The following is a 25,811-nucleotide window of genomic DNA, read 5'->3' on the forward strand; positions in this document are numbered from 1 at the left end:
TGGTTATCCGATAATTATTATTATCCAATTATTATTATCCAATTATTCTTGGTTATCCAATAATTCAACCAAGAATTCCAATAACGTTGTTGGTTGATGTCACATACATATGCTTGAGAAGCAGGTTGACCTCTTTTTGTGACAGTTTTTAAAAGGTCATTTTAAAAAGTAGTAAGGAAAAAACAACTATTCAAGGGCAAGAGAATTTGGATCTGGACTTTCTTAATTTCCAGCACAATGGTTTTATGTTCAGCCAGGGATCCCAGTGTGAGAGGTGACATCAAGTGACGAAAGCATTCAGTTAATCCTATGTACTATGCCTTGTGGACATTACATTAGTTTGAATAAAGTGATGTTGAATCATATCAACCAACCCTTAAGGGTTTGAATCACTTCATGTTTGTCCGATTCTTTTTCCCCAGCAAATATTCAAATATTGGGGAGAACATAGGAACACCAGATCTGGCCCCAGGTAAGATTGTAGGTTGGGACTAAGTTGTTCACCAAAGAGAAGGTCAGGAGCAGGATAACAAGCATGTGTGTGTGTGTGTGTGTGTGCATGTATGTATCTGTATGCATGTGTGATTATCTCAGAGATTGCTTTAGATACTATTTGGTGTTTTGGGATCACCTTTCTTATTCTGGCAAGTGGGTGGGGCATGGATAGATCAGTCTAGGTTAAAAGGGAAGGTCAATGTCTAGACTCTGTAAGGCATTATGCATTGCCTTAGCTAGGATCGAAGTATTTACACTGGCTTTCTGAAAAATTCAAATAAAACATCATCTTCACTTTTCCCTTAATTTAGTAGATATTGGCATTTGGGCATAAGTATGTAATTTAGGGAATAGTAGATTAATATGCCACTGGGCAGGAGTTAAATTTATGGAATTAGATGACTAATGAGAGCAACCAGAACTATGTATTTATTTTCCTATCAAACACAGCAGAATTTATATCACTGATTTCCTCAAACAAGAAGTTCTTTAAGAATGCCATAGTAAAGCAGCCTGCAGTTCCATGGGACATACAGAAATGTTGCTTCCCTCTCTCCCTTCCTTCCTTCTTTTTGTACTGTCCACTTAGCTGAGAAAAGGCCATGTTCCACTTGTTGTGCTAAGTACCTGGGAGTGGAGTGGAGTCTGAGGGGCCATCCCCTGGCACAGACTCATTCACCAAGGAGGCATATTTAAACAAGTGCATTTTGAGTACAACTGTTAGTGGGAGATGGAAAGTAGGGATGCACAATGTTAATTAAACTTATTGTGGTCATCATCTCATGCTATCTACAAATATCAAATCACTGTGTTGTACACCTAAAACAAATGTAATGTTATATGTCAGTTATATCTCAGCTCTAAAACAAAGCAAAATGAAGAAAGAAACACCAACAAAAACTCTAAACAAACAGAATGAAGGTGCAGGAGGTAACACAACTGCTTTGATGTTGGTGGTGATGATGGAGGATGGGGGCATGAGAAGGGGAAGGGCCACAAAGAGCTCACTGGAGATGTACTACTGAGCTGGGCAGGTCAAAGGAAGACTCAGAATGAACCAGGGGGAAGGGTACCCAGGTCGAAGGTAGGTGTGAAGGCAGGGGAAGGCAGAGCAGGTACCTCTAGCCAGTGGAGAGAATATACTCAGAGGCACGCTGGATAGTATACTTCAGAAAAGGGGGAGATTCATGGGAGAGGGGGAGGCTGGAACAGCAGGCTTACGAACATGGTCGGGACTCAGAAGGGATTTTGCAGACAACAGTGATCCAGAGGAGGTTTTGTGGTTTTTATCTTTTTAATCAGTCAATTTGGTATTTATCTAATCATATAAAATATAAGGAATCATATAAAACATGCAAAAGATTCCACAATATGTAAATGTTAGAGTCGAAAAAGACTCAAAGTGTCACTTATCCATGTTTTTCGTCCGGATGACAACATTAACATGGTGGAGGTGAAACACACATGAACAAGCACACAGTGATTTAGGTGAAATTTTTAGGAGCAAAATCAGATGTAGTCCAGGCTTTTTTGTAAGGCCACAGATGACATTTCCTCCATTTGGGTACTTTCTTCTATTGAAATCAAATGATCTGTGTATAACTTTTTTTTTTTCTTTAAAGACATAAACCTTTTTTCTTTTGGTCTGGCTTATTTAATATATTTTACTTGTTTTTTTCATATTTATGTAAAAATATTTGAAAAGTTATTTTTTTTGTTCTGTCCCTTCTGTGTATTTTCAAGAGCAATTATCGCTGTTACAGCAATTTTTCAGAATAATTCAATGTTTCTCTCTCTCTGTCTCTTTTTTTTAGTTCAAATATAGTAGAACACACATAAGATTATCATTTTAACTCTTTTAGAGTGTCATATTCTGTGGTATTAAGTATATTCACCTTGTTGTGCAACTATCACTACTATCCATCTCCATATATATTTTCGTGATCTGATTTTTCATTATCTTAAACTGAAACTCAGCCCTTCTCCCAGCCCCTGGCCTTACACTTCTCTATGAATCCCCAATATATTTTTTAAAGATTTTATTTATTTATTCATAAGAGACACAGAGAGAAAGGCAGAAACATAGGCAGAAGGAGAAGCAGGCTCCCTGTGAGGGCCTGATGTGGCACTCAATCCCAGGACCCCAGGATCACAACCTGATCCAAAAGCAGACACTTAACCACTGAGCCATCCAAGTACTCCAAATCTCCAATAGTTTTAATGAAGAATTTTAAATATGTAATGAAAGTGATAAAATTGTACAGAGAACACTATATATGCACTACCTTGACTCTGTAGCTAACAATTGCTGTATTTGCATTTCCGTAGATCTGTCCATCTGTCTGTTTCTCTGTCATCCATCAATCTGTGTTATTTTCCCTCCATGTTTTATTATGCAGTTCAAAGTAAGTTGTAGACATCAGTATCTTTCCCCCTAAATACTGCAGCTTGCATGTCTTACCGAGAGTTCAATATTTGTGTATGGCCATAAGTAGATGTTTTAAATTTCAACACCAGGGACCAACTTCTTCAGATAGTTCAGTGATTTATAAAAAGAATTCTAGGCCCATGTAATAGGGGAGATAAAATGGGAGTGATCCTAGCAGAAATTACTCAAAGGTTTATAGCAGGCCCAAGATATATATAGATCTAGACTTACCCTAGAAAATCCTGACGGGTACTTAAACAGAGTAAAACAGCCAACCAAAAACTTAGTTCAACTAAATCTCTCCAACTTAATGAAGTAAAAGGAATTAAAGCTTTGGAATCAGAGAAATCTGGATCTTCATCCCAGATGTTTTATGTGTCCATCTTACAACCCATCTTGGTTCTACGTTGATTCATAATGGATTAGGTGTGGCTTATAGGGGCATAAGAAAAAATAGACATTAAAATCTATAAGCAGGGATTATGTTAAGATCATTTGAATTTGAGTTTCCTGGCAGCAAATACAATCATTTATATAATTCTCATTGTTCATGAGAAGAAAGGCTCTTCAAGGCCAAGTCACTTAACTTGTGTGAATCCCAGTTCTCTCATCTATGAAATGGAGAATGTAAATGCATATCCATCTCAGGATTGTGGTGAGAATTTCGTGGGTCATTGTCTTTAGAGGGCTTGGCACACTGCTGGCACATCTGTGCTCAACAGCTGTTAGTCCCTCTCCCCTTTCCTGCCATGTCACCTTGCCACTTGTGCTCCTACCAGAAGTGGAGTGTGAAGAGACCAGCAGAAGAGAGGTTTTAGTTAGAGCCTCATAATTGAGGTTCTAGTGCCCATGGCAACTGTTTTCCCATTTACCCACATATTTCCCAGTCTTGTGTATTGTTTAATTGCTCATCTTTTCAATGTGGGCAGAAGTTTGCTGGGGTGCTTCATTGTTGTTGTTGTTTTTAAGATGCACCAACAGGGTAGAGTTTTATGACTAAACAAGCAAAAACAAGCAAAACATCGCTGTCAGTGTGGGATGCTTTATTTGATGGCTAAGAGCATTTTCACTTTCATTTACAGTTCTCCAAATGTTGGTATTGGAGTTGGAGGCATGATCTGCTGATCTTTGGGGGTTAGTCAGTGGGCAGCAAAGACTGTTGAATAGTTCACTGTAGCCAGATTATTAAATGATTCCTCCAGTTATTTAGGCATGTTGGCACTGGAGTTGGCTTGTCATTTGGCATTTCAGTTTGCTTCTTGGCACACTGGTCTTCTGACAGCCCCAAATCCCAGATTTACTCAACCTAGTTAATTCAGTAGCTTTATTTAGATGTTGTGATGGTTAATTTTATGTTTCAACCTGATTGGACTATGAGGTGGCCAGATGTCTGGCCGGTTATTATTCTGAGTTTGCCTGTGAAGATGTTTCTGGATGAGATTAGCATTTGAATCAGTAGATTGAGTAAAGTGGATTGCCTTCTATAATGTGGTGGCCTTCAATCCAGTAAATTTAAGAGCTGAGCATAAAGCCTGAGTAAGATGGAACTTCTCATGCCTCCTGTCCCAGGGGGCTAGGACATTGCCTTTTCTGGACTTTGAACTCAGACTGAAATATCTGTTTTTGGTTCTCAAGACTGCTGCCCTTCAGAATGGAACTTACACCGTTGATTTACTTGAGTCTCCAATTTGCCACCTACATATCTAGGGACTTCTCAGCTTCTGTAATCTTGTGATCTAATACCTTACAATAAATATACACACTCATATCATATCTTTACATATATCCATATATAGTTGATCCTTGAACCATGCAAGGTTTAGGGCACTGATCCATGGCACCACCAAAAATCCACATATACGGGGCAGCCCGGGTGGCTCAGCAGTTTAGCACCACCTTCAGCCCAGGGCCTGATCCCAGGATCAAGTCCAGGATCGAGTCCCATGGACAGCTCCCTGCATGGAGCCTGCTTCTCCCTCTGCCTGTGTCTCTGCCTCTCTCTCTCTCTCACTCTCTTCTTGTGTCTCTCATGAATAAATAAATAAATCTTTAAAAAAAAAAAAAAAGAAAATCCACATATAATTTTAGACTCCTCCAAAACTTAGCTACTAATAGCCTACTATTGACTAGAAGACTTATCAATAATATAAACAGTCAACATACATTTTGTATATGTATTACATACCATATTCTTAAAGTAAAGCAAACTAGAGAAAATGTTAAGAAAATCATAAGAGAATAATACATTGGTAGTACTGTACTGTATCAAAGACAATCTGGGGCCGCTCTGGTGGCTCAGTGGTTTAGCACCGCCTTCAGCCCAGGACCTGATCCTGGAGACCCGGGGTCGAGTCCCACGTTGGGCTCCCTGAATGGAGTCTGCTTCTCCCTCTGCCTGTGTCTCTGCCTCTCTCTCTCTGTGTCTCTCATGAATAAATAAATAAAATCTTAAAACAAACAAACAAACAAAAACAATCTGTGCATCAGTGGACCTGCATAGTTCAAATCTGTGCTGTTCAGGGTCAACTGTATATACATATATATGATCATTTATATATCCTATTAGTTCTGTTTCTCTGAGAAGTCTTTATTAATACAGATTTGTCCTGTACAAGGCCATAAAGCAGAGCTTGGAATAGAATCATCACTTTTATAAAGACAGAACATGGGCTATTTGCATAAGACATAGTGGGATGTTATCCATATCATAGAAAAATAATAATTTTAAGTCATGAATTAATTACTTTTTGTTATGTGATGGTATTCATTGTCTTATGTAATTCTCACCACAGCCCTGTAAGGCAGTTTAGAGCCAGTGAACAGGAGCAGAGCCAAGATATACATGCAGGTGTATTTAATTCCCAAGTCTATGTTCTTTCTACCATAAGAGAATCCTAAGATGTCAGGAGGAATAAATAGTTTATTCTCTTGGCAGGATTTGATGCGCTATTTGGCTTTATAGCTTAGGAATAAAAAATTTTGAAGATATTTAACATTTTCTATTTAACATTCTGTTGTCTGACTTCACCTTGTATGAGGGCTTGAAAAAAAAATCTTCCAAAGCATTAATGCTTTCTTTTCTTGGTATTGATTGAAGTGCCTCACCTGCTCAGTGATTGAATGAATTCATGAGGCTAGAACTGGATTCTCAAAGTTATATTGGGAAAGCATCAGTCCCTACAGGTGAGTGGGCATGTCCATGGTCCATTAAGTCTGGGGAATACTGCATACTATACCTCATTTTGGAGGTTCATGATACGCATTAGCATGATAAAGTTCTCAGATGTCCTCCAGTAAACCCTCTTCCTGTTTTGTAACCTAGCATTTCTAGATTTATTTGACCAAAGGCCATTTACGATGCCAGTTTAGAACTCCATGCAACATAGTATTATGGGAAATATTGGCCTAAGCATGGGATAGATGTTTGCACTGGGTACCTGTTGAGACTGGAGAGGGGCCAGGTGTGAAGGACTGTGTGCTATTCTATAAGCATTTTACTTACAGTCTTGTTTGTTAAAGTCTCATTTGGGGTGAAGACCTGGAGGACATATACATTTGCATATGCACCCTGTTCTAAAGTTTAAGAAGCAGAAACAGCAGCTTCCCTAGAAGCAGCAATCTGATTGCAAACTTAATTGAACATCCATGCTAGAAGCAGCACATTGGGTGCATGAGAAGGATGACACAGAGCCACACATTGAAGCCCGCCGGTGGGCTGTAGAACTATGATAACAAATGCTTGTGTCTTGTTTGGTATTCCCTGACCCAGTGTGATTCTGGCCAAGCCACATAACCTCTGTAGCTGCTCATGGTGGCACAGCAGTGAAGGCCAGACCAGTCCTGCTGGGAGTGACACAGCTCCATTGCCATTGTCTGAGAGGAAGAGACTGTCAGTGAAGGAAGGACTTGATGTGGGCCCATAGATGGTGCCGGAACTGCCTGTCCTGGGAACATGGTTTTTGACTGTTGTCTGGCTTCAGCCTCATCAGAAATGCCACCGCTGTCTACTTGCTTTCCCAAGGAGATTTCCTGTCTTCTAGCAATTTAAGCACGCAGAAGTCTTTCCGAGCGGCAGGACTATTTTTTAAAAAGATTTTGTTTATTTATGAGAGACACAGAAAGAGTGGCAGAGACATAGGCAGAGGAGAGGCAGGCTCCCTATGGGGTGCCCGAGTGAGGCTTGATCTCAGGACCCCAGGATCATGACCTGAGCCAAAAGCAGACACTTAACTACTGAGCCACCTGAGTGTCCCAGGACTATTTTTCTAAATAAAATAAAAGGGTGATTTCAGCAGGTAAACATTTCTCATATGTTCTGGAGGACAAACCAGCCCAGCCCTTGCCTTCAAATAGTTTACTTAGTTTAGAGGAGGCAGAGTGCCTTTTAAAGAAAAAAGAACAATAAGTTAGTAGAAATCTATGTAGATCTTAGCTGGAGATGATGGATGAATGAAAGGAGGAGTGTCCCAAATAGTGGGGGTGGAAGGTAAAACTTGAGGCCAGATTGGGAAGGAACCAGTCATTTTATGGAAATTCCAAGTATTGTGGCTGGAGTTTAGATGAGATTGCAGGGCTGCTGAAAAGTGGGATCATGGCCAGATAGCCTCTGTGCCATCCTACATACATATCTGGGACTTTATCCTATGATTGATAGGGAGCCAGTGGAAGAATGAAAACAGGGGAGCCCCATCATCATACCTATACTGTAGACAGAACCCTTGGACTCCTCTCTGGGGAGATGCAAACAGATGAATAAATAATAAATAGGGCTCAGGACTCAGATTTAGTTGTTCGGTTGGCAGTCTTACCCACTCGGAGGTGGTCTCCTTATTTGTGTAATAAAAACTGCTTCCCCTCTTTCACAGCAGTTTTGTAAGTTGTACTGAACTAAAACATGTGAACTTGTTTAGCACAAGAGAAAGAAATTCCTTGGCTTGAAGTAGTAGAAATGCACACACCCTCCACTCTCGTCAAGCGAAGTGTCATGCACTCCCTCGTCTGCCTTTGTGGTTCGGTCATTCCGACAAAAGCACAGTTTCCCTCCTCCATCATTCAAGAATAGGAAGAGTGGCACTAAAGCAGGATAAGGCACTCAGTTCTTGGTGTGGGGGTCTCAGGGGCTGTTCTTGGTGTGGGGGTCTCAGTCACGTGTGCTGGACGTGACTGTTCACATTTCTTCCCACCTCTGTGTTCAGTGACATCATATGGGTAGCTTGAAACTGGCCACAGTGGGAGTATTTATACTGCAGAAATCAGCAAATGCTACAAAGAAGGGCTCACCCTGCACCAGATTCAACATTTATCAGCACATCATTATGATGGGGGAGACTTGCAAAAGCACGACCAGCAGAGATAAGCAGGGGGAAGAGATTCCTGCTGGTGGATTCCCTTTCCGTCTATTTCTGGGTCAGAGCGACACACTCAGCCTTCTTTGCCTTTTGGGCATTAGCCCTGAGATTAAGAGGTGAGCCAGAGAGCGTGCCTTCCTATGCCCCCAGCCCGTGGAGAGGGTGTACGGAAGGGCTCTTCTGTCCCTTCGGCCCACCCTGCCAGCAGTGTCCAAAACATGTAAACTCACATCTAGCGCCTGTCACCCCAGGCACAGCTGGGCTGGCTGTTCAAAGCTCGCAGGACCTGGTGCAACAGTTCAACTATTCTGGCTTATTTTTACCCCTCATTTCCTTTGATTGAGTCACTAGATGATAAAGAGGAGGATGAATCTTCTGTGTCAACTGTCAAGTTCTGCGTCTCAGGACCCCTTACCAACGAGACTCCTTGAAAAGAGGGTCCTTTGCCGATTGACAAGTTACATGAAGACAATGACACTTGGCTTGGCTCAAAGTTGGCATGAATGTCTGTAGAATGAGTGAGGGAGCAGTACTAGCAAATGGGGAACCCGGGCTCTGGAGAAATGCTACCACCTTTCTAAGCCGCTGAATTTTATCCTGGGGAGCCGAATTCACTGATGGCCCTTCAGCAAGACATTGGGTAGATTGGTCAGGGGTATAAATTATAATGACCTGAGCAAGAGATGCAGTTGACATTTTGCAGCAAACAGATGCAAAAGGCAACTGGATGTGGGAACGCTCACAACTGGCAAGCTTGCTTTGGGAGCCAGCTGGAGGAACCAATCCTAGTGTGGAGTTGAAAGTGTAGGAAATTGGGGATTAATGTTCTGCAGCAGATTCTCACCAAGGCCTCCCTCTTGTGATTGCAGAAGATTGGCTATTAACCGGGTGGGAAAGAAACCTGCTCTTCTTAAAGGCAGAACCCCCTCGGAGCCCGTATTTACCTTAAATAAAAGTGTGCATTTAAGATTTTCCCAATGAAAAAAATAAAATAAAATAAATAAAAAATAAAAAAAGATTTTCCCAATGATGTTTTTATTCTATTGAATTTTCTAGGTTATTCATGAAATGACTGCATTTTTGTGGGCATATTTTTGTTTCAAGAGGCAGTGAGGGTGACTCTCTTGTCCCAGTTTTCCCGAGACTTTTCTGCATCTCAACCGAAAGTTTTGGATCCTGGGAACCTTCTCAGTTCCAAGCACATGGGGGATGGCCGGTCATCCTAGAGGCAGCGATGGTGGAAGCTGTTGTTTGTGGTCAGACATCTGTACCGATTTGCTGGGTCACTTTGGGCAAGTTACTTGACCTCTCTAATCTTTCCTTCTCAGAACAATGGTGAAAATAAAGCTGGCTACTGAGAATGTTGTGTGGAATTCAGGAAAATAATAGTGTCATGTACACAGTAGACGTGCAACACATTTTTTTTTTTTTTACAAAAATACAGTTTTTCTATCATCCTGGCTTTTCCACTTTAGCTGCTGCTGCTTCTTCTTCTTCTTCTTCTTCTTCTTTTTTCTTTCTTTCTTTTTTTTTTTTTTTTTTTTTAAGTGAATCCTTGATGTAAGTAAGTGAGAGACTTACCCTTTGCAAACCCTTCAGCACTTTTGCTTTAACCTCCAGTAGACTGTCTCCTTGGCCACACAGTGTGATCCGGAAGCGAGCTCCACATTTACTTTTGATTGTGTCCAGAGCTGATGGCTCGACATTTGCCTGGCAGCCCAGGCTAGCCAGGAATGCCTGTGTTTTTCATGGGAGGAGAGGGGACAGCCCTGGTTTCTCACTCCTGGTGTCAGATTCGGGTCACCTGGAAGTCAGCATCCGCCTAGAGCTCCCTGTTTCAGAAAGCTGTTTGGAAGCTCTGTGTTTAGTGGCCAGCAGGAGCACATTCAAGTACTGGCCTGGCGTCCAGCGGAGCAGGAGAGAAGGTCATGCAGCCTTAGATATGAAGATAGGGAGTAAGACAAAGGAAACATTTTTCGAAGCTTGCTTTCTAAAACTCAAAAGTGAAAGAACATGCAATTTTTAAGAAACTCATTCCTCTTTTCTCATAAGGCCACACACAATATCTCATGAAAAAAGAAAGAAATGTACTCGGAAACTGTAAATATATTATTTTTTCTCAGGTTGGTTTTGAAGTCTTGAGAATAAGAGCAGACTTTTTTGCCTACTTAGAAGGTAGGGATGAGCCTGAACAGATGTCAGTTTTGTTTCTTGGGTTCCGAACCTTGGAGTCATCCTTAATGCCTCTCTTTTCTCACTAGTCCAGAATATACTTCTCTCCATCTCCACTGCTACCACCGTGGCCAAGTCATCATCATGTTTTGCCTGAAAATCTGGATGTGGCCTCACACCCGGTCTCCCCACCCTACTCTCTGCCCTGCTACCCTCCATCCTCATGTCAACAGCCAAAATGGTTTTTGCAAAACGGAGGTCACATCATGCCTCTGCCCCACTCCGAATCTTGCAGTGAGTTCCCATTTCACTCTGTGTAAAAGCCACAGTCCTTGTCATGACTGACACATGAGCTTTCTGCAGCTCCCTGCCTGCCCATCACCTCTCCAACCTCACTTTGTATGACTCTCCCCCGTCTCTCGTCTTTTCCTTGAGCCACTAGGCATACTTCTGATTACGGCCCGGCCCTCACTGTTCCCCTCTCTGGCATACTCCTCCACTTTGCATGTCCTCTCATCTCCTTCCAGGCTCTGCTCATATCTCAACTTCCAGAGATGACACTATGGACCACCTTGGTCCCTGTACTGAGACCTGCCCTGGCCCCTCCTCATATTCCCAGCCCACCTACTCTGCTTTTCCTCCTCCCCACAAGTCTGGCTATCAACACAGCATCTCATTTTTATGTCTTTGCTTTAGTCTCTTATACCAAATGTTCATCAAGGCACAGGGGAAAGAGAGCAAGCAGACCTGAGTTCAAATCCCATCCCTAGTAGCATTTATTCCCTGTTCGATTTGTAGAAGTTGCTTAACCTCTCAGAGGCTCAGTTTCCTTATATGCAAAATAGTAATAATTCATTCACTCAGCAAGTAATCAGGGGTCCCACCGCTGTGAAAGGCACTGGGGAGGGAGAGGTGAATAGGTAAAACAGTCCTTGTTGTTGAATGGTTGTAAAGAGGATTAAATGCACAAAAATGTATCCTATACTTGGTAGAATATTTGGCATGTGTTTGGTGTTCACTAAATACATTCCCTTTTTGAAAACTTGAGTTATACCTTTTATTAGTTATCTTCTCCTTTTAGTTCATACCATTTTCCTTTTGGGGTAAGAAGAGCAAACTAGATTAAAATGCATACACACACACACACACACACACACACACACACCTCATTAAACCACAGGATTTTTGGGAAAGGAGCCTGGATGAGTTCCAGGAGAGTCCAAGAGTCTCCTTATATATGCAAATCAGAGTGTACACATTTTATTTAAATAGGTAGAAGGAAACTCTGTGGCTTTCATCAGATTCTCAGAGTGTCCTTGATCCATAAAAGTTTAAAACCACTCTAAAACCTCATGATTGGTTCACTATTCTGGGCTTCTCTAAACAAAGATTTGTAATGGAAACTCCGAAATGATGATTAATTCCAGGGTGGAAGGTGGCTTTTGTGTGGTATTGGTGCTGAGCCCCCAGCTTCCTGGGTGGTGAGAGGAAAGCCTGTGTATGTCAAGGTCATTGCCTTTTGAGTCCCTGGTGCCGCTGGAATTTAAAGGCTTGCTCCGACGCAGATGAAACCAGTCCTGACATGGCTGGGATGACAGTGTGAGAAGTGTAAGCACAGGTGTTATGAATGCTTCATTAATCTGGGTTGAGTAGAGATCACAGAGGGCAGAGCCCCTCGGGGTCTCTGCATAATTCCCTGTTCTGATTTGGGAAGCCTGAGAAAAGGACCGTCCCACAAGGAGATAAATGCAGAAGTGCTGCTGTTAGGATTATTACTATTACTATCATTATTATTTGTGTTATCAACGATGAGCCTGCTGGCTCACTTAGCTCTGCCTTGTCAGCTCTGTGCGTTTCATCTCAGCCTCCCATCACTGTCTCTTCATTTGCATGTACCATTCCAGAAACACACTTGCTTTTCATTTCTTGCAACAGAGAAATTAGATGAGAGGAATGAGAGAAGTTTAAAAGACAAGAAAATGATGCCAAGAAAGTATTTGTCCTGCTGTAACGAAGCAAGCCAGTAACATTTTTACTGTGATCTCTGGAGGAAAGTGCTGCAGAGGCAAAAGCAAGACCACGGAGTGGGTGAGAGAGGTTTTCCTGGGTGTGTGATATGCAGGGTTTCCTTCTGGAGTCCCTCACAGTGTGTTCCCTTTTAGTCACTGGAAACCCTTGGGAAGAGAGCATGCCTTCTTGGGAAACCCGTATGGTACACGGCATGGCGGTGTCGTGTCTTTCTGAAGGTGAGGCTCTACTTGTAGACTTTTAGAGGAATGACTGACCCAGTTCCCATAATGCCAATTATAGGCTCTTTTTCCCTCCAGGTTTACTGAGGGAAATATAATTGACAAATAAAAATTGTATGTATTTAAAGTGCACAATGTGATGTTTTGATACATGTATACATTGTGAAATGATTATGACAATCAAGCTAATTAACGTACTCATCACTTCACTCACTTTTTTGGGGGCTGGTGAGAACACTTAGGATTTACCCTCTTAGGGCAGCCCTGGTGGCTCAGCGGTTTAGCGAAGCCTTCAGCCCAGGGCATGATCCTGGAGACCCGGGATCGAGTCCCACGTCGGGCTCCCTGCATGGAGCCTACTTCTCCCTCTGCCTGTGTCTCTGCCTCTCTCTCTCTCTCTCTCTCTCTCTCTCTCTGTCTGTGTGTGTGTTTCTCATGAATACATAAATAAAATCTTTAAAAAAAATTTACCCTCTTAGCGTAATTCATAAAAGCAGAGAGTCAAGCAGTGGCTGCCAGGATGGTGAGGAGGGCAGGGGAAAGGGGAGATGCTGGGTAGAGGGTACAAAGTTTCAAAGTTTTAGGTAGGGAGGATGGACACATACTGCAGATCTAATGTGGTGTAGCAGGGTGGTTAGGGTTAATACTACCCTCTGGTATACTTGCAATTTGCTAGGACACTAACTGTTAACTTTCTCACTGCAGGGTCCTTCTCATTTCAGCATATTGCCACTGTCTGCAAGTGTGGTCTTGGGTCAGTGGTCACTTCTCTACTCTCCTTATTCTGGTCTATAAAGCTACTTAAAGATGGCTTGAGGGCAGCCTGGGTGGCTCGGTGGTTTAGTGCCGCCTTCAGTCCAGGGCCTGATCCTGGGGACCTAGGATCGAGTCCCACTTGGGCTCCCTGCAAGGAGCCTGCTTCTCCCTCTGCCTGTGTCTCGGCCTCTCTCTCTCTCTCTCTCTCTCTCTCTGTCTCTCTCTGTATTTCTCACGAATAAATAAATAAAATGTTAAAAAAAAAAAGATGGCTTGAAATGGTGTGCAACTGCAAAATCATCAAACCGTTGTCAGAAGGCTGTGGGTCAGAGGGCCATTTGTCAATCAGACACAGTTAAGCCTTCCAACTTACACAAAAATATCTGCTTTTGAGAGACACCACAGTGGGTGGGCCAGTGACAAATTTCAGTTTAAATCCTGTTCTGCCACTTACTAGATGACCTCGGGCAAGTTAAGTTTCCCCGTGAAGGTGTCATGGGTTGCCATGCTTACAAAGAGGGTGGTACATACTACGTACAACGAACAGTAGCTATTATGATTATTACTCTCCTCCTCCTCCTATTACTAACTCATACTGGTAGCAAATAATTACTTTGGGGGGACAGGAGAGATTGGAGGTGTCCTCTGGATACTATGCAGGGTTAAGAGCCTGCCCTTTCAGTAACAGTGAAGGCTCTGTACGCACATGGCCTTTTCGAGCTCTATTTTGACAACTGCACAATTATCCAGATAGCTGAAAACCATGTCAGCCACTGTCCCCACGCATTGTTGATGTTGGCCCTTTCCTTCCAGCTGCATGGGCTGGTCCTTGTCAGCACGGAACAGGAAGGGCATTCTCTCTCTCTCTCTCTTTCTCTCTCTCATGTCCCTTGGAGGCAGGCCAGAGTGGAATCCTGCTCCAAAATGTTACTTCCCTTCAAAGGTGAAAAGCATGAGTCACAGCTGGTCGTCCCCGTGGGTTCTTTTCACGCTGTCCCTGCCCCTCCTCTGCACCACGTCCCCCTGCACCACTTCACGGGTGATTAGGGACAGGCCAGTGTGCTCCGCTGGGAGCGAGAACACAGCTGGCGGGGCAAAGGGGTTTTCCTCCACGGAGCACCCCCCAGCCACCCTCCCCCCAGCCACTCTCCCATCCAGCCACCCACCCATCCAGCCACCCTATCCTCCAGCCACCCTCCCCTCCAGCCACCACCCTCCAGCCACCCACCCCTCCAGCCACCCTCCCCTCCAGCCACCCTCCCCCTCAGCCACCCTCCCCCCCAGCCACCCTCTCCTCCAGCCACCACCCTCCGGCCACCCTTTCCTCCAGCCACCACCCTCCAGCCACCGTCCCCTCCAGCCACCCTCCCATCCAGCCACCCTCCCCTCCAGTCACCCACCCCTCCAGCCACCACCCTCCAGCCACCCTCTCCTCCAGCCACCACCCTCCAGCCACCCTCCCCTCCAGCCACCCTCCCCCCCCAGCCACCCTCCCCTCCAGCAACCATCCTCCAGCCACCCTCCCCTGCAGCCACTCTCCCCCCCCAGCCCTGGCGACCTCCCGAGCCTCTGGGGCGCTATCAATCACAGCGCTATCAATTGCAGCGCTGAAAGCGCCTTCTGACGGCTTAGTGATTGCGCACCCTTGGCAGCAGCCAGACAAACGGAGCCTCCTGGACCCGCGGGGTTCCGGCCACCTTGGCCACCCGCGGCCACCGAGGAAGAAAAGCGGATCCCGAATGTTTGCAGACCCCGGGCTCAGCCAACAGGCGCGAAATGATGCGGCGCCGGCCGCGGCCAAGATGCCCAGAGTCTCGCGTTCGCACGTACCGTTGGACAGCAAACTCTCATAAACACTCAGATTGAAGCACCTGCTTAATTGGTTTAAAAAAGAGAGAAAGAAAAGTCCAATCGTTATATTTTCAGAAGTGTTTTTTTTTGTTTGTTTGTTTTGTTGCTGTTGTTGTTTTTTTTTGGCCTTTAAATTTCCGTAGCTTTTCTTAGGAGTGGTTTTCTTTCCTTCCTTCTCTTCCCCTCCCCTTCCCCCCAACCTCCTTTCCTTTAAGTTTTAGATGATTTATGATGATGCATTTATTAGTCGTGGTTTCCCCAGGGCTAGAGTGTAACCGTGGGCGGTAGGTTATCACTGCAATTTTAATCAAATTTATAATCAAACTGAATGATGTAAGTCCCCCTGCCAATATTCTGATGTACGCACATTTTCACCTCGATGAGACTGTTGTTCCTAAGAGCCAAAGTAATCAAGTAAAGCGCCCAAGATGACCGGTAGTAAATGACCACCCCTCTGTCAATAAACCCTTCACCAAGTTTGATTTTGCAATGGGAGGTGGAGGGATTTTCAGAGGGTCGTGCATGCGTTAAAATTTCCTCTCTGACCAGCGGGTTCTAGAACGTGGTTAGAGACTGATAAATCCTGCAGTCAGTGAATAGGAAATGTGGTCCCAAGTCGCAGGCAATGGTAGTATCTTTAGGAATTGCTTGGAATTGATCCAGCCGAATGGTTTCTGATAGAGTCATCTATAGAATAGCAGTATATGGGCAATGGATGCTGTGATCATTATAACTGGAACCTCCATAGCAAATGAGACTGATTTCTGCACAGGATGGAGAGGGTACTCCTGCTATGTTGTCTGGATGGGTGAGGTGGGGACTGATTTTCACAATTCCCTTTTGTGACCAAGTGGGCACAGGAAGTATGAAGTGGAATCTTTGTTACCTAGAGACTGGTGTGGGAGGCTGTGTTTGGTTAACCCACAGTGAAAGCAGAATGGCTGCTAACAGGATCTTAACTGATGTGACTTGGAGCTATGTCCAAGGGCTCAGCACTCTTTCTTTTCAGTGTTTTGGCTTAAATTCTTAAGAGCTTCTGAAATCCCATTGAGGAGAATGATTTTCATTTCTTTACTTAGATTTAGCCCAGGCGGTGGAGAAGCTACAGAAGTATTCCTGTGGGAGTCTACGCAGTTCCATGGTGGTACTGGTGGCACCCAGGGCTTGTAGAGCCTCTGGCTAAGATTTGCTGTGCATGCTAATTACTTTCAAATTGTGCCCATAAATTTCCATTCCTCTTGGTAAATCAGGTCCCACTCCCTGCTTATAGGAGTCTATTTATATCTCACAAGTAGAAATATAAGCGTTTACCAACTTCTGATGAGTCTATCCATCTGTATGTATGAGGGTTATGGGCCAGATCAGGGTGCCTTCAGGGTCTTTTTTATTAGCACAAATCTGTCAAAAGCGTATGGGTGGAAGGCATTCATGGAGACATTATTCTTTTATTCTCCTGAGTCTTAAAAATCCTTTCACTTCTGAGAATCAGAGGGAATAGAACGGGCCATTTAGGTGTCCTGGAGGACATTTTGAAAATGCTGTCAGGAGTATTTTCCCTAATTCTCCTTATGTTTTTAATCACACAAGAAGTAACATTTCCCTTATCTGGAGGTACAGCTGCTAGATAACCGAAAGTTAACCTTTTATGCACCAAAATATAACCTGACCAGCGCCTATGGCCTTTCCCCAAATTAGCTTCTGGTCTAGTTGAAGATGTATTTGTTTCCATGTCTCAACTTTGCTCTTTGAATATAGTTCATATGGCAGGAATTGTTTTGGACCAAAAATGAAATAAATTTCATAGTCCTTCTCTGAGAAGCCCAGTTGGCCATGGGCTAGTTGGTCTGTTATGCCCTCAAGGACGGTGGTGGACAGGACACTTGGGATCTCTGCCCTCTGGGACACTAGTGTAGTGAATCCTGTAGTAACACTACCAACAAGGAAATTAATTCTTCATCACTGATTGAATTAGTTCAGTATTGTCACTGTGGGTTTTAGATGCTGGGACTCATAGGTCTAGAGTCTCTCCTCATTCGAGTTACTTTTTTTTTAGGAGAGATTTTATTTATTTATTTTAGAAAGAGAGAGAGAGAGCAGGGGAGGGGCAGAGGGCGAGAGAGAGAATCCTCAAGCAGTAGTTGGCTGATGCTAACCTATTTATAAATACGCCCCACCCCTATTGTTTTCTGTACTGGACTCTGTTAATTGTCTTGTTAGCACTTTTCATGATTTATGATGATATATTTATTACCTGTTTCCCTAATTAGACTGACATTCCATGGTGTAGGCACTGGATTTTTTATTGACCACTGTATACCTATCGTCACAGAGCGCCTAACACATAGTAAGCACTCAGTAAAGTTTGTTTTGTTGAATGCATGAATAAATTTTAAAAGTCCTTGCGTTTGTTTGGGGAATTGTGTCTATATCGCCCCACCCACCCACCCCTCGCCCTGCTACAGAGACAAGAATCTGCAAATCTTTTTCCTCTCATGGCAATTTAAAGACAATTTTTGAAAAAAAATTTTTATCATTCTTTATAAATTGTACTTGTTAAATCGCAATTCTGCTTTGTATCTGTTATACACACACTCAACAGATTTTAATGATTTCCTACTGACAAGAGTGTAAAAGGACTAAGCTTTCTGAGTATCTGAGGCCCACCTCAATTTGCATATCCAGTCTTTGAGGGCTGGCCCTTTCTTGGGCCACCTACACCTGTCATACCAGATTCCTTGCCACCACATGCATTTTCACTTTCCTGGAGTTTCTCTTCTTTAGTTTTTCCCTTTAGGAAGCCTTTGCCAATGGCCTATACTTTTAGTGGGCATTCCTCCTTTTCTTTTCTTTTCTTTTCTTTTCTTTTCTTTTCTTTTCTTTTCTTTTCTTTTCTTTTCTTTTCTTTCTTTTCTCCTTTCCTTTCCTTTCCTTTCCTTTCTTTTCTTTTTTTTTTTTTTTTCATTCCTCTTTCTTATCTGTGAATAAACCATTGAACCAAATCCTCAGATGGGAGCTAGAACCATTCTTGAGATCCAGAAAGGAAGCTCAGGGATAATGGAGCTCTGGGACATGGCTTCTGGTCTCAGCTCTGCCACTGGGCCTTTTGCACTGGGCCTTATCTAACCTGGTTGGGCTGCTTGTTCCTCTCAATATAATTAGCAACTTGGCTAAAAGGATTGCTAAGGTTCCTGTCAGCACCGAGGTTTTCCACATTCAAATTTGCTTTACAGCAATAGGAAGACAACCCACTGATTTATGTGCATTTGGGTCAGAATTTGGCTGACTGTGGCATCAGCAGTTTTACATGAACAAAATTTTCAATTTCATTAGTATAGCCAAGTTAATTCTGCTGGGTTGGCAGAGTGTTCTGAGAGGCAGAGTGGGTACCGGGGCCAGGAGTTAGGAATCCTGGTACTGTCATGCTACTTAGCCAGTAGCTGGAGGGTAGACCAGTGGAAGGTACCCAGCAGACCTCTTGGACTTCATTTATGTGACTTCTAAGCTGGAGATAAAAATAATGTATTTTGTTCACTTCAGGATTGTTTTGAAGAACTAACTTTTATAGTAACGGCAGTGCTTTGGTAGGCAATTACTAAGCTGTTATTGAAACAAAATTATTGGGGTATCTATCAAGATAAAAAGTCTCCTTACATTTACCTTGGGTGCCTTGCCCACCTCAAAGTCCTATACCATTTCCTGTTTCCTTCCTTTCATGTTGTACTGGATGGATGAGCTGGGGGAGGAGCTACTATGTTACAAGAGCTTTCATTGTTTAAGGCACTGGCCGTACATTTTTTTTTTAAACTCTACAAAAATCCTCAATGTGAGTTCTATTAGGATTTTTATGGTTGTCAGTGACAGAAATCTGACTCAAGTTTGCCTAAGTGAAAGAAAAAAAAAACATGAGAGGACGGGATATTTATTTGGTTCATATAACTTAAAAAAATCCATGGGTAGCCTCTGGCTTCAGGCACTGTAAGATAAAGGGGCTCCAAAGATCCTTTAACATTTCTTTCTTTGTGTCTTCAGCTATTCTCTCTGTTTTTCTGTGTATCGGTGTCATTTTTCTGGTATATTCTCTATACGTGGTAAAAAAACCCCAAGCTTCATAATGTTATCTCAAAGGAAAAACAAATAGACTCTCTCTCTTTCCCAGTGGCCATATCAAATCTCTCATAAGGAACCAGTATTAGATCTCCTGTTAGTTACCCTTTGACTGATCACTTTGTTCAGAGATACAGGGTGGATGGCTCTGATTGACCAACTTAAGTTATGTTTATTATATAGTCAAATCTAGCCAGTGGTCAGACTCTAGATTTTCCTATAGCTTTCTTGGGGGCCCATGAAAAGCTTGGTTATCTCAGGCGAGGCTGTGGCTGAGAACTGAAAAGCGATCCAGAGGTTGCTAATCCTAACTCAACCCATGGCCAGAGAAGAGAAGTATCTTATCCTAGGTCACATGTGATTCAGTGCTCCACTTAGTCATCCACTTTGCAAATGCCATCTCCATTAGAAGCATTACATGAGTTTGTCACAGCAACTGAAGGATCCTGCCAGAGAGATGGGCAAAAACTGAGTCACGTGCAGGTTACATGAGACCACCCCGAGCTGGGACTCCATCCCGTTTCTTCTCCTATCTACTCTCCCTACCTGACTTGGCCAAACTCTGGATAGTTGAGATGGTGGCTACTCAGAGCCCCATTTCAGATGGGCCAGAGAATGGAGGTCCCCTGGGCTTAGCAGTTCATCACCTCTTCTTGCATTTTCTTTTTTCTGGTAGAGGTGATTCCTGACACAGAGTCTGCCCCAAATTATAAGACCAAAATGAGAAGACATCAGAGAGAAAAGACCCTGTGACTGTCACCAGAGAGGCCCCTTGCCAAAAAGGGAAGCCAGTGGGAGAGAAGAGCCTCTGTTGACAGTATATTGTAGGGCTGGCTCACATCTGGTGTGAGCAGGAAGGAGGGGCTCTGGTGCCTGGTGGTGTGACTTCCCATATCCTAAATGCTTCTCCAGAATTTCCCCCTCAACAGACTCTCTGGACGATGCTGCTGCCAAATCATGAAAAATGTAACAAGGACACTGATTTGCTTCATGAAGATCAAAGCAAACAGTCCTAATTTGGAAGCTGGAAGATGGGTGTTCATGGGAGGCAATACTGTGCCTTTTCTGATTTTGTCTTTTTTCTTTGTGCAACTCTTCCTTCCTTGTAGGCTGAGGAGCCTGATATCGGATTCCCCTGATGGAGTCCTGGTTGTCAGTTGCCCCATGGTTGTTGCATATGCCCATGGCAGGTTCCCGGAGAGCTGACCTCAGTGTATGCTGTGTATTCAGGGCAGTGAGTACCCTCGACATGTGACCATGCCTTCGTCTACCTAGTGCAACCCCATTTCTCCATCATCTGGAGAGAGCCTGAGTTTCTTCCATGACCCCAAAATCTGGCTAACCCTTTCAGCATTTTCTCCTGATTTTGAGTCATGCACTTATAGCCAAGCCATGTAAAACTGTTTTTGAGCAGCTCCACACTCCATACCTTCTCATGCTTGTGTTTCTTTTCATGCAGTGTGCTCTTTCTGGAATCACCTGCCTTCACCCATCTTCCATGTAAGCAACTTCTACTCATCCATTTTTTTAAAAAAGATTTTATTTATAAATATAGAGAGAGTGTGAGAGAGAGAGAGGATGAGTAGGGGGAGGGGCTGAAGGAGAAGTAGACTCTCCGCTGAGCAGGGAGCCCAATGTGGGGCTTAATCCCTGGACCTGAGCCGAAGGCAGATGCTTAACTGACTGAGCCACCCAGGGACCCCTCTACTCATCGATTTCAAGATCCAGTTTGAATGTCACCTCTGCTTTCCGAATTCCCCCACTGTATCAGTGACCTTTCTTCATCTGTGCTCCTGCAGCCCCACCCTCTTTGTTCTATTCCCTTTTATTTGTCTTTTTTTTTGTGTGTGTCTGCAGGGAGGTGGTATAACAAAGGGAAAAGAACAGGAGCTTTGCACTCTGGTCTGGGTTTAAAACCTGGCTCTGCCGCTTATTAACTATATGTCTTTGCAAAAGTGATCTGATCTTTGGGAGCCTCTTCTGTCTTTACTTGTAAATGGGCGTGATGAACTCTTCTCAAGTGTTTTGTTGAGGATGAAATGAAACAACCTGTGATGTGCTTAGGTGATGCTTGGCTTATAAGAGGGTTCAGTAATTGGTAAGGGTAGTGATTGTGGTTATTATGATTATTATTGGGTTATGAAATCTTAGAGATGAAAGGGGCCTGAGGGGTCATTCTTATGTCTACACAGCCTGATGCCTACTCCCTTGCCTGATAGTAATCTAGCTTCTTCTTCAACTCTGCCACAGACAGGGAGCTCACTCTCTCTGATCTTATGATATTTAATGCTGATGATGCAGAGGCTTGCTAGTACTTAGACTAAGTTACTCTATGTTTATTTGGGGAACTTTTAAATTGGCAGTTATATCCATGTATAAATATGTGTGTGTATATACGCATATGTGTATTATATATTTATTATGTATGCATGTCTATATATATTTAGTGATGTTTCACCATATAAGATTTCCTAAAAAGTCTTACTGAAAAAGCTGGGTAAAGAAGTCACAATGGAAATTAACCTCCCAAGCAAAGCTGTGAGTGGCTTTGCATTTTCTTAGATCTTTTGTCTCTCAGTGGGTCTGCGTCTGTTGCTTGTCTCTGAGTGGACTGCCTGTGGAAATTGTGGCTTGTAATGTTGCTGCAACTGTCAAGCATATCTTGTCCTGTGATAGATGAAAAGAATGAAATCTGAGTGACATAGTAACATGGTGGATCTAAAAGGAGTAATACTTTTTTTGGCAGAGAGAAGACAAATTTTTCCTAATGTGGCTTAGAAACAACTCTGGATTAGGAGCAAGAAATCCTAAGATGGTCTATGGTACTTTGGACTCAGTGTTCTCATCTGTGAAGTGGAAATATTCATCACACAGAGATGGGATATACAGAAGGTAGAGGTGGACTCTGTCCCTGGAGACTAAGTACTACCCCCCGCCCCCGCTACTCCCCATTCAATCAGAGCAGTTCTTTCTTTAAGTTTTCAATATGAGGTGTGCGTTGGAGTCCCTTATAAAATGTTATTCTATATAAAAATATTCCGTCGCTTAAAACATTTGTAAACTTCTAAACCACATTATTTTTAAGGTCCCTCCAGCTCCAAAAACTATATGGCTCTAAAATAAAGAAAAAAGATATATCCTTACTAACTTTCTGATTCATGTTCGCTTTTAAAAAGTTCAAAAAAAAAAAAAAAAAGAAACAAAAATACTTCTAAGAAACCGTTTTCAATAATATTTTTGTCTTCCTTCTCTGATAGGCTTAATTGCGGTGAAAGGCTATTCCTTTTCTTTTTCTTCAAAATTTGCTTTTCTCTGACTTAATCTAAATCCCACTCATACGAGGAAAAGGTGACAGGTATAGTGGAGGGCAGGAATACAAATATGCTTTATTATTGCATCCTTTCATCCCAGGCTGGCCCTCAGAGAAACCATACTATACCATAATTAAAATATGTTTCCAGCAATATGCATCTCCCTTTTCAGAATTCCTTTCTCCCCGTTCTCTCCAGATGACCTCATAGAATCATGAAGTTGGAACAGTTGTAAAAAAATCTTTATGCCTAAATTCTTTACTTTAACCATGTGGAAAATGGGACCCTATGAGGGGGACAGATTTGTGCTGGATAGGGTAATGAGCCATAACTCAAACGCTTGTCTTTTCCAGGGCAGTTCATTTTCTAGCAGGTCTGGATAACTACCTGTGCTTCAGCTCTCCTATTGTAAAATGGGGTTGACAATAATAGTATTTGCCTCCTAGAGTTGTTGCAGGTATTATGTGAGGGTAGAACCTTAGAGCAGTGCTTGGACTATAGAAGGTTTTGGATACCTGTTTGCTGTTCCTATCATTACTACACTTCCATATGCTGACAGCAGGCTGCCCAAGGTGCACAGAGTTGGAAACCTCATTTGGGGACCATGCTGCCTCCCATCGTGCATCCCCAAAACAAGCTGTTAAAATAATGTCTTTTTTTTTTTTTTTAAACATCCAGTTTTAGCAGATCACTGTTCCCTGTGGGGTGACATTGGGTAGGCAATTGGTTCTTTTTAGATAGATGAATTTCATGTTAACACATTGGCTGCTTAATCCTATCTTTGTCTGGTAGTAATGTGTTAACTGAGTGATAATGTACGTGCTTCCAGAAAATTAAGGACTGACTTTAATGAGGCGACTTCAGATTGTATGGCAGGTGAGCATGTATGTCCTTTTCAATCAGATGGGCCAGTCATCTCACCTTGGGAAGGTACCTTCTTCCACTGGAACGAAGAGGGTTAGTCTTGCCGTCCTCATCACTCTCACCTCTAATTTCTGGAAAATAAATGCCAACTACCAAATGGGTGATCATATAGAATTCAGACACTATCATTGTATTCTTTTATCAAGGTTGCATGAAGGTAACTTTGCTGGAGCAATCAAGAAAAACTAGCTCTTACCTTTACTTCTATCCTACTTTTGAGAAGCAGGTATGTGACTAATGGCTAGTCAAAGGATGCCGGGAGCGACTCAAGGAATCCACCAGTGAGGGGAATAGGGTACCTGGCAAGCTACAGCCAGGAGCCCTGAGTCCCGGCTTTGAAATGGCCCAGGGAGGTTCTAGGGCTTCCTCTAGATGGGAGTCCGTCTGCCAATTCTGTGATGTCAGGGCTGCAATCCACTTGAACCAGGATCTTCCCCTTTTCTGTCTTCTGTCTCTTTCTTAATCCCACCTTCTTCCTCCTTTCCCAACTCCATACCTGGTCCCATTCTTCTAGAGCACTATGCTTCACTGACATCGCGAATGACCTGGGGTCGGGGGGTGGGGTGGGGGACACACAGGGAGTTGCCACTTTGTGGAGCTGAAACTTTTTTTTTTTTTTTTTGGCCGATCTCAACGTCTGCCCAGCCATCGCCCTGCAGGCACCTCTTGAGGAGTCTGTGGCACATTAATCGGTGCAAACTCCCAGCTCCTCGCCAAGGGTGGGTGGGGGCGGGGCGGGAGGGAGAAACGAAGCCTCGCAGTAGCAAGATCAGGACTTTCCAGGTGTCTCGTGTGGCTCCTTTAGTTCCTACCAATTGCCTGAATGTCGCCAAGTGGAGCGGGCTCTCGGGCGGGCGCGTGGGTGAGCCCTACCTGAGAGCTCCGGCGCCGGCTCCGCGGAGGCTCGGGCGCGCCTGGGGTCCTCGGGTCCCCGGACGGCGCGCGGGGCGGCCGGTGCGCGCAGCTCCCGGGGCCGCGCCCCTCCCTCCGCGCCCGCGGGTGTCGCACCAGACGCCAGCCCCGGCGCGCCGACGGTCGACTTTTCTCAGTTGTCAGTTTTCTCGCTTGTCAGCAGAGCTGCTGGTAAGTGAAGGAAAACAGAGACGGGGCGCGAAGGCGGCGAGGCGCGGGCAGAGAGCGCGGGTGGGACGCGAGGAGCGAGCGGCGGGCGCGCGGGGCAGGGGCGCGGGCGGAGCGGGGGCGCGGCCTCCGGGTCGGACCCCCCCCCCCCCCCCCCCGGCCCGGCCCGGCTCCCCCGGGGCGCTCCCCCCACCCCGTCCCTCCCCTTCTCACTGTCCCCCTCTCCGCCCCACTCGGGCTCCCCCAGGGCGCTTGCTCCCCTCCGTCCCTCCCCTTCTCACGGTCATCCCCCCCTGCCCGGCCCGGCTCCCCCAGGGCGCTTGCCCCCCCTCCCCTTCTCTTTGTCCCCCACCCCGCCCGCCCCACTCGGTCTCCCCCAGGGCGCTTGCCCCCCTCCCGCTCCCCTTCTCACTCTCTCCCCCGCCCCCCGCCTGGCCCGGCTTCCCCAGGGCGCTTCCCCCCCTCCCCTTCTCACTCCCCCCCCCCCCGCCCCACTCGGTCTCCCCCAGGGCGCTTGCCCCCCTCCCTTCTCACTGTCCCCCCCCCCGCCCCACTCGGTCTCCCCCAGGGCGCTTGCCCCCCTCCCATCTCACTGTCCCCCCCCCCCCCGCCCCACTAGGGCTTCCCCAGGGCGCTTCCCCCCTCCCCTTCTCACTGTCCCCCCCCCCCCCGCCCCACTAGGGCTTCCCCAGGGCGCTTCCCCCCTCCCCTTCTCACTGTCCCCCCCCCGCCCCACTCGGTCTCCCCCAGGGTGCTTGCCCCCCTCCCATCTCACTGTCCCCCCCCCCCCGCCCCACTAGGGCTTCCCCAGGGCGCTTCCCCCCTCCCCTTCTCACTGTCCCCCCCCACCCCCGCCCCACTCGGTCTCCCCCAGGGCGCTTGCCCCCCTCCCATCTCACTGTCCCCCCCCCCCCCCCGCCCCACTCGGGCTTCCCCAGGGCGCTTCCCCCCTCCCCTTCTCACTGTCCCCCCCCACCCCCACCCCACTCGGTCTCCCCCAGGGCGCTTGCCCCCCTCCCATCTCACTGTCCCCCCCCCCGCCCCACTCGGTCTCCCCCAGGGCGCTTGCCCCCCTCCCATCTCACTGTCCCCC

General features: G+C 45.0%; 1 protein-coding gene across 6 annotated transcripts in view; it reads left to right on the forward strand.

Moving 5' to 3' along the window:
- The window catches only part of PDE1C (phosphodiesterase 1C), a 491,380-nt gene that overhangs the window by 171,497 nt on the left and 294,072 nt on the right, over positions 1-25,811 (forward strand). For 2 of the 6 annotated variants that reach the window (XM_072783565.1, XM_072783569.1), the window contains exon 1: positions 24,595-24,721. The exons of the other annotated variants lie outside the window; for them this stretch is intronic. The gene's annotated coding sequence lies outside the window, so the exon portion shown is untranslated. Of the gene's footprint in view, positions 1-24,594; positions 24,722-25,811 lie in introns of those variants that run through there. 6 annotated transcript variants of the gene reach the window in all.

Source organism: Canis lupus, chromosome 18, assembly GCF_048164855.1.
Source record: "Canis lupus baileyi chromosome 18, mCanLup2.hap1, whole genome shotgun sequence".
In the NCBI taxonomy this organism is placed as follows: Eukaryota; Metazoa; Chordata; class Mammalia; order Carnivora; family Canidae; genus Canis; species Canis lupus.